Source organism: Ctenopharyngodon idella, chromosome 21 (genome assembly GCF_019924925.1).
Source record: "Ctenopharyngodon idella isolate HZGC_01 chromosome 21, HZGC01, whole genome shotgun sequence".
Lineage (NCBI taxonomy): Eukaryota > Metazoa > Chordata > Actinopteri > Cypriniformes > Xenocyprididae > Ctenopharyngodon > Ctenopharyngodon idella.
This window is the reverse complement of record NC_067240.1, coordinates 27,970,034-27,982,234: the sequence shown is the minus strand read 5'-3', so window position 1 is coordinate 27,982,234 and position 12,201 is coordinate 27,970,034.

Sequence of the window (12,201 nt, the reverse complement as noted above, 5' to 3'; positions counted from 1 at the left end):
TCTTAAATAGCCTATGTAGTTCTGGTCAACAGGAAGGACAAGGGTTCATTGATTAATGACTTCTGACTGATAATGGCTTTTGGGACAGGATATAATCACTGCAGGGACCCTAGTTGGGGGTTATACATATACAGGTGCTGGTCATATAATTAGAATATCATCAAAAAGTTCATTTTTTTATTATAAATTATTTTTAAAAATGAAACTTTCATGTATTCTAGATTCCCTACATGTAAAGTAAAACATTTCAAAAGTTTTTTTTTTAAATTTTGATGATTAGAGCGTACAGCTCATGAAAGTCCAAAATCCAGTATTTCAAAATATTAGAATATTTCCTAAAATCAATCAAAAAATGGATTTGCAAAACAGAAAAGTTCAAGTTCTTTAAAGTATGTTCTTTTGTGCACTCAATACTTGATCGGCAGGACATATTACAGCAAATGACTTGCTCCTAGCCCAAATTACTGCATCAGTGAAGTGTGGCATGGAAGTGATCAGCCTGTGGCACTGCTGAGGCACTATTGAGCCTTCAGATCATCTGTATATTGTTGGATCGACTGTTTCTCATCTTTCTCTTGAAAATATCCCATAGATTCAGGTCAGGCATATTGGCTGGCCAATAAAGCACAGTAATATCATGGTCAGCAAACCACTTGGAAGTGGTTTTTGCACTGTGGGCAGGTGCTAAAGTCCTGCTGGAAAAGGAAATCAGCATCTCCATAAAGCTTGTCAGCAGATGGAAGCATAAAGTGCTTCAAAATCTCCTGGAAGATGGCTGCATTGACTTTGCACTTGATAAAACACAATGGACCAACACCAGCAGACGTCACGCCCCCCCCAAATCATTATTGACTTCAGAAACTTCACACTAGACTTCAAGCAGTTTGGATTCTGTGCCTCTCCAGTCTTCCTTCAGACTCTGGGACCATGATTTCAACATGAAATGCAAAATTGACTTTTATCTGAAAAGAGGACTTTCGACCACTGTTCACTGTCCAGTTCTTTTTCTCCTTAGCCCAGGTAAGATGCTTCTGACATTGTCTCTGGTTCAGAAGTGGCTTGGTAGTCCTTTTCCTGAAGATGTCTGAGTGTGGTGACTCTTGATGTGCTGACTCCGGCTTCATTCTACTCATTGTGAAGCTCTCCCAAGTGTTTGAATCGGCTTTACTTGACAGTATTCTCAAGCTTGCGGTCATCCCTGTTGCTTGTGCACCTTTGCCTACCCAATTTCTTCCTTCCAGTCAACTTTGCATTTAATATGCTTTGATATTTCACTCTGTAAACAGCCACCCCATTCAGTAATGACCTTCTGTGACTTACTCTCTTTGTGGAGGGTGTCAATGATTGTCTCCTGGACCATTGCCAAGTCAGCAGTCTTCCCCATTAGTGTGGTTTCAAAAAACAAAAGATACCCGGATTTTATACTGTAGGGATGGTCATTTAATGAAACTCAAATGTAAATATTCTAATATTTTGAGATACTGGATTTTGGACTTTCATTAGCTGTACGCTCTAATCAACAAATTTACAAAAAAAAACTTTTGAAATGTTTTACTTTACATGTAGGGAATCTAGAATATATGAAAGTTTCATTTTTTAAAATAATTTACAATAAAAAAATGAACTTTTTCACGATATTCTAATTATATGACCAGCACCTGTATAACATATCAGAACAATACACTAATTCAATTTCATTTCAAATACATTTTTCCCATTGGACTCCAGGGGTCGCAAGGGAGCTTTAGGGGGTTCACAGAAAATTTAATCGAAAAAAAGTTGCTTTGCACTAATATTTGAGAAAGATTAAATAAATTAGAATTATTAATAATTATTTAAAATGAGTAGTAGTATATTCCAGATATTATTTTAATTAGTAAGATGACAAGATAAATGCCAATTATTTCATTTTAAATATGTTATGTTTAACGTTTCAAACATTTTTATAATATCACACTTACTATTTTTCTATATAAATAAATCCTAAATAATAATAATAAAAAAGTATTTTTTGCATTTTTGCATTCTTCGGGCGCGCTCCCGAGTTTGACGTAAGCGGTGACGTTCATCAAACTTCCAACGGATTCAACGGAAACTACCGATCGAAATGTGAGGAGTCGAGGGTTTTCAAGCGTACAATGTAAGTAAAGTTAGTAAAAAGCATTAAAGTTATCATAACAGTCTTATCCAAATACATTTTTGTTGTTTTTACTTGATTCGGAAGGGTTTTAAGCGGTCACTCGCTTCCTGAATTCAGTAACGGAGGCCTGACGGTCGACTTGTTCAGTTAGCGATCGCTTTTTACTGCTCTAAAATGATATCTGCATTATTAGTGTAGCTACTTAGGGTGTGTCAGAGATAATGGCTCGGATCTTGTTGCAGATGCAGGACACAAAGGAGCTGGAGGATGAGGAGTCTGTTCATTCTCCAAAGGAGCATAATGTTCGTATGTGGACCGTGTTCATTTCCATGACTTGCCTGGCAGCAGTAATAGTGGCTCTGTATGAGGTAAGATGTTTCCATCAGACCTTTGTCTTATTTTGAGTCAATTCTTTGAGGTTGTAGTGAAAAGATAATGCTTTTCATGTACTTTAATGACTTTACACAATTTTCTTTGAGTGTCGAAACTATGGAAGTAAAATAATGCCATATGTTTTTGAAACAAAAAGCATATTGAATTGCACTAATTGAAAAATATATATATTGCATGTATTTTAATGCACTGTATTTTTAGGGCTTGCATTTTTATGGGCTGAAATTCAACTTGGTTGTATATTTAAGCTGTGAATATTTCAATTCAAAACAGTTCACACACATTTTCATTGTTAAAAATTCAATAATCCATATTCACCTTTCAGGTTTCACTTCCAAAATATTAGGGATGCACCGATATGATTTTTTGGGGCCGATACCGATTTTAACAAACAATTATTGGCCGATACCGATAATTGTCATTTCCTCTCTTATTTGAAATTTTGTCATCAGAATAGATAGTATTTTGATCATGTTTTTAAAAAGCAAAGGTCAAAAATACCTGCATTAAAATATACTAGCAGGTTCATTGCTGCATCATCAAATAATTTTTAATGAACATGGATTGGATCCATTTAACATTCAGCAGTCCTACATAAAGACAACAGAACAAAGATACATATGAAATAAACAGTGCTTTTTAGGTAGGTTTAAAAGTTTTCAGGTACAGAAATAAAGTAAACAAATGTAAAATAGCACTGCATATTCTTCACTGTATAAATTAAATACATATTAATCCTTCTTTATTGTAACAGACTTTATTGTGATTAATCTTCTAATTTGTTTTTGTATACATTTTAATATTTTTTTGTAAGTTTAAATATGCATGAGATCTCCTTTACTAAGGCGGGACTCTTATTTTGACGGGTGTTCTAGTCTACGGACTGACAAAAAGAGAGCAAGCAGTTCTTCAGAGTTATTTTGCAGATTTAAAGTTTGTCCGTTTATTAAGCACCCCCCGAAAAGGCCATTAAACCATTATAGTTCAGTCTCAGCACAGAGAGGGTATGCATTGACGTCACTTTCCCTCCGGAAAACGCGCCCTCAGCTGGATTGAGTGGCAAAAGAGCCTGTTGTAATAGGGGAAACTGCGAACGATTATCAGTTTAAACTAAAGGTTGGACTCGATGTAGTGTTCCTTACAACTTACCAAAGATCCAGTGATCCATAGATATTGACATGCAGCCAGGAATCGTGTTTGCTGACATATGTGCCTGATTTCTATGCCGGTGAAATACATGAAGCAAATTTGTCTGTGAACTCTTTATATAAATACAGTATAGGTAGGTCTAATACGGGTGATCACTTATATCAATGTTAAATCGTCATGTTGTCCAGCCCTAAAACTTGTATAGTTTTTGTCAGTATTTATTAAAAAAAATTGAATTATACAGAATATGAGATGGTACATATCTAATTGATGAGTTGTCAATACAGTATATAACAATATATAGGGTATGATTTTACCTCAAAATTCAACATATTGACGCAAAATGATAACTGCAAATCCACGTTTGGCTGCCTGCCTGGAGTCCAGTTGTTTCTGTGAATTGCAGAGATCAGTTAGCTTTTATTTTCTGTAGCTTTCAGCTGTTTGTAAAACTATACCTCAGATTTCTTGTCAAATCTACTTGTAGTCAATTGCAAAACTCTTTCCCGTTTTAGATGTGTTTTGTGTGTTTTTCGTGCCATTCACAGCACTGAAAACCAATGCTGCCACTCAGTCTTTTTGCCACTTACTGGGTGTAACCGCAGTCACTCCGGCATACCCTCTATTCATAGGCTGGACGTGGGAATATACCAAATTAAATGTCCCACTTCAGACATTCACATGTTGACCACATGATGTCATCATGTTTTTGTGTTAATTATGGCGAAGTAAAAATAACACAAAATCGCTTTGAAAACAGCTGACGAAAAGCAAAATTTATGTAGTTATTATTACGTGTATGCTGATTGAAAGCATGACTTGCCGACATCTTAGAAGTGACGTCAAATGAGGCTGGGGTTGATTGACTTACCCCGAGTCCACAGGTCGAATTTACGACTTTGAGTAGCGTTCCAGATGTTATTTCCAAAAACGAGGTGGAAAAAATCTAGTGGTGGGAATCTTTTGTTACCTCACAATTCGATTCAAATCTATTCTTGAGGTCTCGATTATAATAAAAATCAATTCTCGATTTTAAATATGCATTGATTTGATTCTAGTTTACTGCTTTGTGTTACTTTTCCTATTTGACTGTGCTAGACAGTTTAATAGGTCTTGAAGAAAAAAATCCCAATGAATTAAATGTGAACCTTGAACCTCAATTTAGTCAACCCAATATTATAAAACAAATGTCATTTAAGCTGACTGCAGTCTTTAAGCTGGGGTCACACTACAGGAGTTTTAGGCTGATTTATCCCTGATTTTCCCCTCCCGAGAATCTGAGAAAAAATCTTGTCGAGGACCTTGATCGTTTCCGATGTTCGGCACAGATTATCTGGTAATGTGAGGCATTCACAGATCGAATCTTGCACCTCCCGATCTGCTCTCACACAAATCAGGGCCGCCCCGATCATATCAAACATGTTTGATATTTAGGAAGATATTTGGAAGAATGTTTGCACCCAAGCAGATCTCGCCCCCACAATGACTACCATAGTATTTTTTTTAGGGCTGTCAATCGATTAAAAAATTTAATCTAATTAATTACATACTCTGTGATTAATTAATCTAAATTAATCGCATACATAATTTTTGCTGTGAAAGTATTAAATATTTCAATTCAAATGAATCAATGAATAATCAACATTAGTGACATTAAAGTTCAAAAACTCTTTTATTATTATTTTCACTGTTCAAATAATGGCCATAACAATCAACAATATGACCTAATATGCTAAGGAAATAAATTCAAAAGTGCTTCAGGAAGAAGATTTTTTTGTTCACTGTACAAACAAGGCATCTCAGGCCACATTTATAACCTAGGGGACACAATAAATAAATGAACATTCCCCTCAATGTGAACACTATTTCTCTTGTATGTGCCATAAATAAACTCAGGCAACAGAGACCAAAAGTTTAACAGTGCAATATCAATTGCAGGGCTTTTTTTGTGTAATTGAACATAAACCTTAAATAAAAATAAATCAGCCCCTTTTACCACATTTCACACAAAAAAAAAAAAAAAAAAATCAACACAGCAACAATTTCTCATTTTCAGACACATCTGCCTCACTTCTACTTCTCCTTCAGCCAGTCACTCAGACAAAGCAGCTTCTCTACATTCTCAGAGCTCAAGGCTGCCCTCTTTTTTTGGACTATGTTACCTGCAAGTGAAAAAAGTCTCTCACAAGGGACAGAACTGGCAGGGGCAGCCAGATATTTGCGAGCCAGGACAGAGAGCTGTTGATGGGCTCCTGCATGAGTTGTCCACCACTGCAGCGGACATTCCTCCATGCTGATGCTGGGCTCTGCTTTGTAGCGGTTCAGAGCCCTGCATGTTTCTACCGTGTCATCATCATCAGAGTCTGTGTCTGAATCAGAGGGTTCTCTTTTTTGGTGGCTCTTCTGCAGGCTCTGGGGTAGCCGTACTGGGTTTATTTTGCAGCAGTACCTCAAGGCTGGTCCACACCTCTTCTCTGTCTCCTCTTTGAAGAAACTTCAAGTCCTTGAAGCGTGGGTCCAGTGCTGAAGCTATGTTGAGCCATCCATTGTTGAGGTTTGCTTGCCGTTCAGACAGGTCCTTTTTAAAGGCAGTCTTGAATTTTCCTATGTAGGCTGGGTCCTCCTCTGTAACTTCCATTGTGCGGTACAGGTGGCAGAGAGCAGGCAACACCACAGAGCAAGAAACATAAGTCTCACCTCCAAGGAGCTCAGTCACATATCTGCAGTGGATAATAAGAGATGCACACAGTACATTTATTATATCAGTGTCATAGTAGTAGCCTAGCCTACTTCAACAATTTGAAAAATAAATTTCTTCACAATAATAATAAAAAAAAAGGTGTGTGTGTGTGTGTGCTGCGCACCGTGCATGTGTGTAAGCTTTTACCTGCATGGTTCAAGGATGGTTTCCAGCCTCTGAAGTTTGTCCCACTCAGATGTAGTCAACATAGTCAGCTTGTGCTTCTGTCTGCTCAGTGTAGCCTTGATAGCCTCCTGGTTCTTTAGGAGACGAGAGATCATGGCGAGTGACGAGTTCCATCTTGTGGGAACGTCCTGAATCAGACTTTTTATCAGTTGCTGCTGGTGGAGCTCCTCTGTATTGGCAGGGCTATGTTTAAAATGTCTCACTATCTTACGACACTTTGCCAACGTGTCACAAAACCCACTGTCTGCGAGACAAACAGTGATGCTTCTCTGCATCATATGAGCAACACACGGCATGTGCTCATATGGAAGCTTTCTCGCCGCAGCAATCATGTTTCGGGCGCTGTCTGTGCCGACTGTGGTGATCTTTTGTTGAACTCCCCATGCCTCCGCCACAGACAAAAACTGCTGGGCGCAGGCATCGGCGTAATGCCTGGTGTCCGTTTTTAGCATTGCTAACGCAAATGACTGGAGTTTCCACTCACAGTCAATGATGTGTGCCGTAACACCAAGGTAATTGTGATTGCTAACTGACGTCCAGTGAGCCCCTGTCAGTGCGATGTATTCCGCTCCCACCAATACATCTTTTTTTTTTTTTTCAGTGTCGTACAGCTGCTGGATTTTTAACATAATGGTGTTTCGCGATGACGGTTTATATGTTATGTCTGAAGAGGCTATTTGCAAAACCTCTGCTAACCCTCTGTCTTCTATCACCGAAACTGGTCTGCAGGACTTTGCGATCCACTTAGCAAGGGAATTGGTCAGTCGGTCACATACAGATTTGCTAAGTTTGTGTTTCAGTGTTTGCTCCAGTGTGGTTTGAAGATGACGTTGACTGCTAGAGTTGGTATCACGGGACGTGCTAGGTCGTACCTCCGGATTAACGTTAACTCCTGGATGCTTTGCATTGATGTGGTACTTTAGAGTGGACGAACTCCGGTAATATGCAAATTCCTTGCTGCAGACATTGCAGATGACTTTATTTTTATCAACACTTCCATCAGGCCGCTTTTTATAAGTAAATGTTCCAATCAATGATCTAGGCAGCGCCAGCGCGTTCTCGTCTCCCTCCTTCATTTTACAGTCGAATGGTGGCTAGAACGGCTCCAGGTTCAAAGGTCAATAGAATGGATTAATCGGCGTTATTTTTTCTCAGATTAATTCATCGAAATTAACGCGTTATTTTGACATCCCTAATTTTTTTTCCTACTATGGTAGTCAATGGGGGGGGCGAGATCTGCTTGGTTACAAACATTCTTCCAAATATCTTCCTTTGTGTTCAGCAGAATAAAGAAATTTATACAGATTTGGAACAACTTGAGGGTGAGTAAATGATGACAGAATTTTAATTTTTCGGGTGAACTATCCCTATAAATTGGGAAGATTATGTCAGTTCTTTAACAACAGCCAATAAGAGGAGTGAATGAGCCACGAAACCAGCTGCTGTATGGGTCCGTTGGACAGCGGAGATGGCGGAACGGTGTGTGAAAGTGTTGCAACAATACGACTACTTGAATAACGTGTCTTCAAAAACATGACAACCGTACAGATAAAGAGAAAAGCTGGGGAGAAATCGCTATGGTTTTGAACATACTGGGTGAGTGTAGAAAGCTGCTAGCAAATGTAAACATTACCTGTTTAGATGTCAGCGATGATCTGCTACGTATATATGTTTACATCCGCTTCCCCTTGAGATCACGTGAGGTGCTCCTCTGGGTATGATGATCTTAATAATATCCTGTCAGTGAATTTGTGTGTGTCTCCTTATGTGTGTGCTGGAACCAGATTTCATAATCGGTTAGGATTTAAAAACTCTTGTAGTCTGAGCTCGGCTTTACACACATGACTGGCAGTCTTCTGTAATTAAGCAAGACAGGCAATTTTATTTTATTTTTGATATTAAAGGGATAGTTCGCCCAAAAATGAAAATTATCCCATGATTTACTCAGCCTCAAACAATCATAGGTGTATATAATCTTCTTTTAGACAAACACAATCAGAGATATATTTAAAAATATCCTTAGTCCTCCAAGGTTTATAATGGTTGTGAATGACTGCACAGATTTTGAAAACAAAACAAATGCATCCATCCATAAAAAAATGAATAAATTACGGCTCCAGGGGGTTAATAAAGGCCTTCTGAAGCGAATCAATGCGTTTGTGTAAGACAAATATCCTATTTTAAAACTTTATAAAGTAAAATAACGAGCTTTTGGCGCGACAGCCATTTCCAATGTATATGAAATAACACAACTAATTCTATTTTTCAGCTGTTTTTCAACTCTACTGTCCCAGCACTCATCTTCGTGAGATACTCTCTTGATTTGATCTTCATCTTGAACATCATTTCACGCTTTTACATTGGATATGAAACCCATGGAGTGGTTATAACAGACCCTAAAAGTGCCCGGAAAAAATACCTCAGGACTTGGTTTTTATTGGATCTCTTGTCTGTTTTACCCCTTGAAACAATAAAAACGTCTATCTCGGAGCTGAGGTTTATGCTTGCAAATAGATGTCTGAGAGTGTTCAGACTGTTTGGCATAATATGTAAGTTATTTATTTATATACTTTATACAATTTATTATACAATTCAGATATATTCACCTGTTAATGTTTTTGTTTGTTTCTAGCCACGTTCAGTAAGGAACCAGACACTAACAAACTTCATCTGGCGGTTTTCAATGCGTTTTCCATTATGGTTCTGTGTATACACACCTCAGCATGCATTTGGTAAGCCTGATAAATGATCAAATATTCTACTCTTGAAAGGGTCCTTTTCATCGTTATTTGATTTTTCAAAAGAAATTGACATAGAACTGTATTACTTTTCTTTAACAGTAATGCAGCATTCTCTCTCTTTTTTTTAATGTTAGAACAGAACAATGGCAATGGTAAAAAAGTAATGGCTTGTTCCTTCAGGTTTCATCAGGCATGTGATGCAACTTATGATGGTCATGACAGGTATTGCCCCAAAGAGGAGAACTGGTTGCAGCTGCTACCAGATTGTAAGTTTTTTTTTTTCCATTCCATTCCCAGTAACATATAAAAAGTTAATGTACAAACAACTTAAAGACAGTATATTTTAGAGATGCACAGATGTATCGACCAACAATCGGTATCGGCCAGTAAAAGCTATTATTATCCATAGACTGTAAAAAAATATGGACGTAGTGTCCGTGACGTCGCCCGTAGATTTCGGAGGAGTATTTTTGAAGTGAAAATGAGGCCGCTGCCATCTTAGCACTGCATCACCTCGCGTCACTCCCGGATAACTGAAAATGGGCAAAGAGGCGGGACGTGGTGAAGTGCCTGGTTGCTGAAACCACGACTGCCTAGCTCGACGTGATCATGTTAGTAGGCAAAGGAGCTATTTATCTATCTTAGATACTATCTTAAATATTAATAAAGATGAAAAAGTTATATCGTGTGTACGTGTACGTGTCTTCCGCATGCGTGCACATCTACACAGATGCAAATCTGTTTCGAGTCTCAACCATTAACGCAGCAAGCCATATTATTTTATAACTGTATAAAATAATCCTGAAAAAAAGCACAAACACGGCAGAGATGTCAAATTCAGCGGCTGGAATTAGCTGAGGTAAAGTGACAGCTGTAAAAATGTTTTTTTTTTCTGCTGTAAAGTTGGGCATTTTAACATGGGGGTCAATGAGATTCTGCTCTCTTTTGGAGCCTGTCCCTAGCGGCCAGTCAATGAATTGCAGTTTAAGTCACTTCCGTATTGGGTTCAAGAGAAACTTGAGGAGGTTGCCACTTGTTATTATCACTATCGCCATTGGCCAATTGTTTAAAAACAGCCAATGATCAGGGCCGTGTCACACAACAGAAGAGGACAGGCAGGTGAGCGAAATATAAACAGAGTTTTTTGAACGACTGCGTACAAAACAGGAACGTGATGCAGCAACGGTGAGTATGGCAGTTCAATGAATCATATGAAGATTTAGCTGAATGGTAATAGAATGTATCTTTGGCAGATGCAGGCTGAGAGCTGGACGGAACACACAATGGGCAGGTGACAGATGACAGAAGACTGGATCCTTGGTGGCAGGTAAGTAGACAGGTGAGTAGCAGGTAAGGAGTCTGTTTGTGTGGAAATGACGAGACCAGACAAAGGAGTACAGATTGAGATGGTGTTTATGGGGTGCGTTGAGGAGGTGCAGGTGTAGTGAATCAGAATTCCGTGGAGAGAGAACGAGTAGGCAGAGCGTGCTTATGTGGTGATGATGGGCTCCTGACGTCCAGATGGTGTGACGATGAGGCCTTCCTCGACCTCTAGGTGTTGGACGATTTGGATGGTCAGAGTGGAACTGGGTGAGAAGCGAGCAAGCAAGCAACCCAGGGTCGTAACCCTCCCAGTCAATGAGGTATTCAATACGATTGCCCTGCCACCACGAGTCGATGATAGAGCGGACCTGGTAGATGACCTCCTCATCAACCAATTCGAGAGGATGAGGTACCTCATCGCCACCAGATCCTGTGAGAGGAGAAGACAAGGTTCAGTGTTTGGTTTTAGGAGTTATACGTGAAATGAAGATGAGATTTTGTAGTGAGGACCTCCTGGCGGAGCATGTTCTGAGCGTGCAGCCCGTACGATCTGATCGTCGATGGACCACTGGATGGGACTGATGATCATGGCTGGAGGGAGAATGGGTTCTGGAGAGCTGGATTCAGGATTGGGCTGATAAAGTTGTGACAGCGCTGCCATTCTTATTGCCAGGATGATAAGTGACAGTGAAGTCAAATTTGGTGAAGAATAGGGCCCATCTAGCTTGACGTGGGTTAAGGCGTTTGGCTTCACGCAGATGTTTTGAGGTTCCAATGATCCATGATAACTTCGAAGCGGTGATTTGCTCCTTCCAGCCAATGTCTCTTCATTCTTCCAGGGCTAGCTTGATGGCCAGGAGCTCACAATTACCAATGTCATAGTTCTGCTCCGCAGAGGATACCTTTTTAGAGAAGAAGGCACGTGGATGGGGGCGTGGAGGATCATCCTGCTGTTGTGATAAGACCGCTCCGAACCTGGTGGTGGAGGCATCCACCTCGACGACAAAGGGGAGATCAGGATTATGGTGTACCAGGATCGGAGCGGACTGGAAGGCTTCTTTAAGATGACGATCTGATGCACATCTCATTTTCTCACAACTCTTTAAGTTAATTTAAAATGTAATTTAACTCATTTAAGACCGCTCTTATGAGGATACTCAACAAACTCGCATTTTGGCATAATTCTGTGTGTAATTGTTTGTTTAAGTGCAAAAGAGAACTCGATACTGGCACGCGTCTTTAAGCGTCACACAGACATGACATTCACAGGCAGGGCGTTCTTGTTTGTCTTGTGGTGCTCGTTTGTCTTGTGGTGTGAATGGTTTAAAAGCATTTGCGTGAATAAGACCGTGATCATATAATGTAACGCTAGCCAAATTATGATGGAAAAACAGATGCTGCTTTAATTGCATTAAATATTTTAACGTGTTAAACTGAAAAAATTAATTCCATTCATTAACACGCATAAAAATAGGTGGATGGAAACATAGCTAATGACATCAAATCCGCGTTACCCTCAAGACAAGTGA